The sequence below is a fragment of the Phocoena phocoena genome, chromosome 19, assembly GCF_963924675.1.
Source record: "Phocoena phocoena chromosome 19, mPhoPho1.1, whole genome shotgun sequence".
NCBI lineage: Eukaryota > Metazoa > Chordata > Mammalia > Artiodactyla > Phocoenidae > Phocoena > Phocoena phocoena.
The window spans coordinates 58,641,389-58,648,837 of NC_089237.1; the positions used below are offsets into that span (position 1 = coordinate 58,641,389).

Below are 7,449 nucleotides of genomic sequence, written 5' to 3' on the forward strand. Positions count from 1 at the left end.
GAGTAGGATCTGGGGCGGGGCGCCGGGCGCGGATGGGCCTGGAGAGAAAACAAAAAAAACCCTGAGTTTATTTCACATGTATATTTTTGTCTCCCCACCATTTCCATTTGTGTGACCACCACTACTACTATGTCCTATCATAACATTCCATACATACTTAAAACCAAGCAAAGGGTGGAGTTCCATCTTTAAAAACTAAACAGGCATTTTGGACAGCACATTCTTGGCAATGGAACCTGGACAACTATCAGACACGGTAGGGAAAGTTCTCACTCTGCACTCTAAAAAGGACAGCCAGATAGCAACTGTTACAGAAATGAAATAAGATGGGAAATTTTAACAAACTGTTTAAAGTATTTTCTTAAAGAGACTTCCTCCACTGCCAGAGATCTTGAATAGCCTCCTGGTCAGTCATCTGCAAACAGTTCTTCACATAATTGATGAATTTGGCTTCCACTTTGGGAAGGGAACCGCCTTTTTCTATACTTGCTTGTATTTTTGCTTTAATGTCTTCTAAGAGCTAGGTCCTTCCGGTGTTTTAGGAGTTTTTTTCTGTTTTTTGAAGGATTCTTGACCTCTTGATCTTGGTGTTGATGGTTTTGAGTCTTTTCCATTCTGGTTTGATTTTTGTTAACTTTTGGCTGGAGTATCTCGTACAGATTTCTTTACTGGAGCTTCTTCTTCAGCTTCCTCATCATCGTTGTCATCCATCTTCAGCAGCAGCAGGTTTTACTTTTTTCTGTGGAAGCTTTGCTACCGCTTCCGGGGCAGAACGCTTTCCAGATATACTCAGGAGTGTCACACCCTCCTCCTCTTTGTCTTCTGGCTCTGCATCTTCCTCCACAGCTACTAAGTGCTCTCCACTAATATGCACAGGCCCTGAACCACACTTCAACCATCAGACCACAGGTGGTGTTATTTCAAAGACCCCAAGGGAATCGGTTGGCTGCACAGACATTTTCAAAGTTGCCAGCGTTACTTTGACTGGACTGCCTTCATAATTCATCGCCTGTGCTTCGACAACGTGTAGTTCATCCTTTGCGCCAGCCCCTAAACTGACCGTTCTTGAAGATAACTGGCGCCCATTTTCATCATTATCCACCTGAAGGTGATCATCTTTGTCGGCCTTTAGTTCACAACAGAAAAGATAGTTCTGGGGCCTCAGGGGCCTCATGTCCATGTCCATCGAATCTTCCATGGGTTGGTGGCACGTACTTAGGTGGGAGAGAAGGCGGACGGAGAAAAAAAGACCACTGCTCCAGGGAACAGGTGCACAGGACGGAATCACACCAGGTGGAGAGGCTATTTTAGATGGACATTCCTAAAGCATAATTATTCTTAATAGAGTTTATCTAAAAGCTCTTATCTCATTTATATTTTCTTTCCTTAAAAGTTTTTTTCACATCAAATTACTTTCCTTGATGACAAATTTGTAACAGATAATAACAGGATTTTATTTAGCTTATATTAAACTGAGGCATAATAAAGTATTATACTTAATGCTGATGACTCTAAAGACATGTCTATATTAATTAGATCAACAAACAAACATTAATACCAGGTATTAATTTAATACTATTTCCCAGTTCACGCGAACCTGAAATTCATTTAGCTTAATTTCTCTTGCATTTAGAATTGTTTGATTTGTAAACGCTTACTTTTCTTTAAGCCAATTAAATAGAGCTTATTTACAAATTAACCACAGCGATATTATCCAAAGACAAAGACACATACTAAGACATACATATATCCAGACAGACACAACAAGAAATCTAGCTGCATTTTCTAAACTTAGTCATGAATCAGATATTACAATATAAAACTCACTAGTTTATAAACAACACTTGGAATAAGAAAAAAATTTAAATTTTTTTTTTTTTTTTTGGTCCTTTTTATCCCTCAGTCTCAGGAATTAGAGATGGTCTAGATAAGGTAAGTGATCCCGAGAGCTCTGGTCTCAAGGCACAGGGAGAGAAAATCAGGCTTTCCTAGTAGAACTCATTCCCTCAGGGTCAGAATTCTGAAGAGATTTTTTTCCTTCAAGCTAGCTTTCTCTACTGGTTGGGAATTAAACAGGGGTTGGTTAACCTTTGACTGGCATTGTGTACTTAATTGGCGCAATTGAAGGTTCATAATTTTCGTAGATACTCCCTTTTCTTTCTTTCCCTTTTTTTTTTTTTAATGGTCTTCAAAGGTTGGTCAGCCAGTGTATCAAAGGTGTCTGTATGTAACATGGACCACCCTAGATTGTGTTTTTGACTAGAGTAGATAAATCCTCATCTAAGCCTTCTAAAAAGGCAGAGTTAAGCAGAGGATCATCTTGGTGGTTAGAGAATGACTCAGGTGTCAAGCCAGAATGTTGCTTAAAAGTTTTTTTTTTCCCCTCAAACCTTTCCTAATAGTCCAGAATTCATTCATCCGATCTTTGCTTGCACTGTTGAATCTCTGTCCAGTCTACGGTTTTTGGAAAAAGCTCTGGGATAAATTCAAGTAATTTCTGAGCTAATTCCTTGTATTCAGTGCAAGCCTCTGGACTATGTGATTCAAAATCCATTAAGGGGCGTTTCCATCCTGCCTTCTCTATCCATTCCCTTGCTTGGCTTTCAGAAACTAACAGCTGGATTAATTGATATAGATCTGGAAACCCGCTCCAGATAGGGGGTAGGCCGGATGGTTAATTCAAGTTCCTTAGCAAATCCCAATGAATCCTGACTTGGATCGGGAAATTCCTTAGCCAAAACTCTAAGTTCTACTTGGGTTCAGGGTGTGTACGTAAGCACCAAGGACGGCTCACCTCTCCCTGTAATGAGTTTCTCCTTAAAGGGAGCTATAGGGCTTCCCTGGTGGTGCAGTGGTTAAGAATCCGCCTGCCAATGCAGGGGACACGGGTTTGAGACCTGGTCCGGGAAGATCCCACATGCCACGGAGCAACTAAGCCTTTGCGCCACGGCTACTAAGCCTGCGCTCTAGAGCCCGCGAGCCACAACTACTGAAGCTTGTGTGCCTAGAGCCCACGTTCCGCAACGAGAGAAGCCACCGCAGTGAGATGCCTGCGCACCGCAACGAAGAGTAGCCCTCACTCGCTGCAATTAGAGAAGAGCCCGCGCGCAGCATCGAAGACCCAGTGCAGCCAAAAATAAATAAATAAAATAAATAAATTTATTTTTAAAAGGGAGCTGTAATCACTTCTGATTTTTTAGTCCTCCTTTGCTGGGGAGAGGGCAGCGGCTGGAGGCAGAAGAGTTGGGAGAGAAAAAGGAGATGTCATCTGGACCATTCAGATAGAAGAGGCCACGTGGAAGGAGCAGAGGGAGAGACGGAGTCAGAGACAGAGGGCCAGCAGCCTATTTAGAAGCTTCTAGACACCAATCAAAGTAAGCATTCCATGCAATCTGTTTGATCTTATGGAGGCTTTTTCTAATTCTGTGCACAAAACAGCGATTTTGGGATAGCAGAAGAACCCCAATTTGGCCATTTTATGTTGAGATCTCCTTTAGTATAATTTCCCCAATTACGTAGGTACTTGCATGTATAAACCTGGCTGAGGTGTTAGCCAGAGGCTGGCTTTCTGATGCCCCTTGTTTCTGTGTTTGAGAGGCTCTATTTCCCATATTTAAAATATTTATTTATTTATTTGGTTGCACTGGGTCTTAGTTGCGGCAGGTGGGCTCCTTAGTTGCCACTCGTGGCTCCTTAGTTGTGGCATGCGAACTCTTAGTTGTGGCATGCATGTGGGATCAAGTTCCCTGACCAGGGATGAAACTCGAGCCGCCTGCATTGGGAGCGTGGAGTCTTAACCACTGCGCCAGCAGGGAAGTCCCCTATTCCCCATTTTAAAGTAGAATTTGTTAGGGATAAAATTTACTGGTGAAACTGTGTGGCTGCCAGTGTGCTGCTTGTGAGCTTAACTCCTCTAGGCATCCCCCCAGAGTCGTTTCAGCCCTCCTACATGTCTCAGTTTCTCCTTTTGGTGGTCTAAGACCACCACAGGTGCTCGCTGAATGGCTGATCCTTATCTGCGACCCCTGGATGAGCAAACGTTTTAATTAACGAGTGGGCTTCCCTATGGGACCATTGCACGGTATGAGGACTCTGCCTCCAAGCCGTGACCAGCCGGGAGGAGTCTTGTCCCTTTTCTTCGGAGCAAAGCTCTCATGTAATATCTTCACTTTTATCCCAACAAATTCTATTAAGGCGGCCAAATTGAGGAAAAGCGTCAGATCAGCCTCTTACCTAACCACTCAGTGCAGACCACTGTGTCTTCTACAACTGAGCAAACCCTGGTATCTTTCAACCAAGCCCCCCGCACCCCAGTATCTTTCAACTGGGTGGGTATTCCCTGGTATCTTTCATCCAGGCCCACCCCCCCCAAGTATCCTTCAACTGGGAGGGGTCAGATACCTGCTATACACCCCCAAATAAAACTCAGGATCATCTACCAATACGGGAGATCTGAGAACCAGGAAAGACTCACCCAGATTCATCTGGACTCTCCAAGGTGGCAGATGGGCACAAGGGGCCTCTGCTGGTACCAAGGCTCTGGTTCCTCATAGAGTTTCGGTGAAGGAGAGAAGTCCATTCTGGATCCCTTCGTGGTTGCCATAAAAACTGTCAACTAAAAAAATTCACAGGGCTTCCCTGGTGGCGCAGTGTTTGGGAGTCCGCCTGCCGATGCAGGGGACACGGGTTCGTGTCCCGGTCCGGGAAGATCCCACGTGCCGCGGAGCGGCTGGGCCCGTGAGCCATGGCCGCTGAGCCTGCGCGTCTGGAGCCTGCGCTACGCAGCGGGAGAGACCACAACGATGAGAGGCCCGCGTACCGCAAAAAAAAAAAAAAAGAAAATCACAACATGAGGGTTGCAAGTTAAGTTTTTTGGGGGGCAAAATGAGGACTGCAAGCCGGGAGACAGCATTTCAGATAGCTCTGAGAAACTGCTCCAAAGAGGCAGCGGGGAAGGTCAGGATATATGTGATTTGGGCAAAGGGGGGAGTACATGCAATCGAGCACATATTTTTTTGCAGCAGGTTTCTGCTGGTCACGAGGAGCAGTCGTCACCATGAAGGACTTTAGTGCTTTTCTAGATCCGAGGAGATACAAGAACTGGGCTCATGAAATCGGCTCCTGAAAATATTTAACTCTCTGAAGACCTGTTCTGCCAGTTTTTCCCAGAGCACAGAGTCCTCATTTCTGCTCTCCACCCTGAGCTCCTTTCGGGGGTGTTGAAAGTCAGCAGCTGCAGAGCACATGGTTTAACCCTTGCAGAGGTAGATGGCAAGGGCCAATTTGTTGTTGACACTTTATAGTGAATTATAAACTATATATGGAAAAGCATATCATGCAGTCAATAAATCCTCACAAACTGGACAAGCCTGCGAGGCCAGCGTCCAGCTCGGGAAGCAGACTGTGACCTCAGGAGCCCCCCTTGTTCCCAGCCACTCCTCCTCCACTCCCCGTCCTGACTCACAGTTTGTCATTTACACTTGTGCCACTTTACAGTTTGGGCTTCTTGTGAGCTTCCTCCACGTCGTCGTGTGTAGTCGTATTTTTGCGTGAACAGAGCTAACTTCCCAGGTTTCTGTGGTTCCTGCGTTCATTTGTCTGTTTTACTACTGATGGGCATCTGGGTGATTTCTGGTTTGGGCCTTTATGGATAAATAATGCTGCTGGGAACCTTTCACATGTTTTGATAGACACCTACGTACACATTTTTGTTGGGTGTATACGTATGAATGGGCTTGTTGGGACACAGGTTGTACAGATTTTTGAGCATCAGCGGATACTGACTGCCATGCCCTTTCCAACGTGGTTTAGCCGATTTACACTCCCAACAGGCCCAGTTGCACTGGGTACTTTGTGTCCTTTCCATGTTAGCCATTCAAGTAGATTTTTAAAAAACGGCGTTGCTGAGGTATTAATCTACATACTGTGAAATTCATCCGTTTCTATGTGTACAATTCAGCGATTTTTAGTAAACTTACAGAGTTGTGCATCCACCACCATGAACCAATTAGAGAACATTCCCATCGCTCCCGGACCCCTCACGCCCGGTTTAGTTTGGTTTTTAACCTCATTGTTTTTCAACAGCCTTTGGGCGCTTATTTGATGCCAGGCACTTTGCTAAGCAACATGAATGATTGAAAAATCAGGAAGACCTGGTCCTTGTAGCCTAGAGAGAGACAGACGTGTAGCCCAATCACTGTGATCAGGTGAGGCACAGAGCAGGCGTGGCATGTGTGGTGACCCAGAAAGAGTTGAGGGTCTGCGACGCTTTAACTGCAGTTGTGTGAGTGTGTTGGGGGTGGTGGTGGTGGTGGTGAGGTGACAACAAAGGAGCATCAGCTTGGCCACCACCTGGGAAAGTGTTCCTCCAAAGGAGAGCTCAGCTTTCCAGGCCTTGGGTGGGCACCTCCTCCGATAGGACTTTCCCGACCACGTTAGGAAGAGGGGTTAGGGGTCTCAGCCCTTTACCCCCAGAACCTCCTGAGCTTTGGTACAGGTCTGCCTCCCTCCTGGACTGAGAGCTCTGAGGACAGGATCTTAGCTTTCTTCACAACTGTGTCTCAGGCTCAGAGCAGCATCTTAGCTTCCTGGGCTGCCATAAACAGTGCCCCAACTGGGGGGCCTAATGCGACAGAAATTTATTCCCTTACGGTGCTGAAGGCTCAAAGTCAGAAGCCAAGGTGTTGGCAGGGTCCTTCTCCCTCTGAAGCCTCAAGGAAGGTCCTTTATCTTTATTTTTATTTTTTGGCACAGGGAGGTTTTGTGTATGTGTCTCTGTGTCTCTCCCCATCTTCTAAGTACACCAGTCATACTGGATTTAGGGCTCCCCTACCCCAATATGACTTAATCTTAACTAAGTACCTGCAAAGACACCGTTTCCAAATAACATCACATTTTGAGGTTTCAGATGGACATGAATAGGGGGGCACTATTCAACCCAATCCAGTGCCCAGAAAGTTTGTTGGAAAATGCCTGCCATTCCCTGTGCTCTGAGCCGGCGCCCACCCTGGAGCCTGCTGCTGGCTTTGGCGTGACAGTCACTTTGGTGGTGGGGGGGGTCCAGGAAGTCTGTTAGATCATGTCTGCTACACACAGCGGTGTCCTGGGTGTTCAGTATATTTTCTCCTAGCATCAGCTCCCCTGGGACGGCTCTGGATGCAGTGAGTCACTACACCCCAGCTTCCCTCACCTATTCATTTCAAACATTTTTTTAAAAAATAAATTCTTTTATTTATTTTTATCTTTGTTGCTGCGCGCAGGCTTTCTCTGTTTGCGGCGAGCAGGGGCTACTCTTCGCTGCAGTGCACTGGCTTCTCACTGCGATGGCTTCTTGTTGCGGAGCAAGGGCTCTAGGCACGTGGGCTTCAGTAGTTGTGGCTCGCGGGCTCTAGAGCGCAGGCTTCAGTAGTTGTGGCACACAGGCTTAGTTGCTCCGCGGCATGTGGGATC

General features: G+C 46.1%; 1 pseudogene; it reads right to left on the reverse strand.

Moving 5' to 3' along the window:
* Positions 1 to 361: 361 nt before the first annotated feature.
* Positions 362 to 1,198, reverse strand: LOC136138167 (nucleophosmin pseudogene; annotated as a pseudogene).
* Positions 1,199 to 7,449: the final 6,251 nt, after the last annotated feature.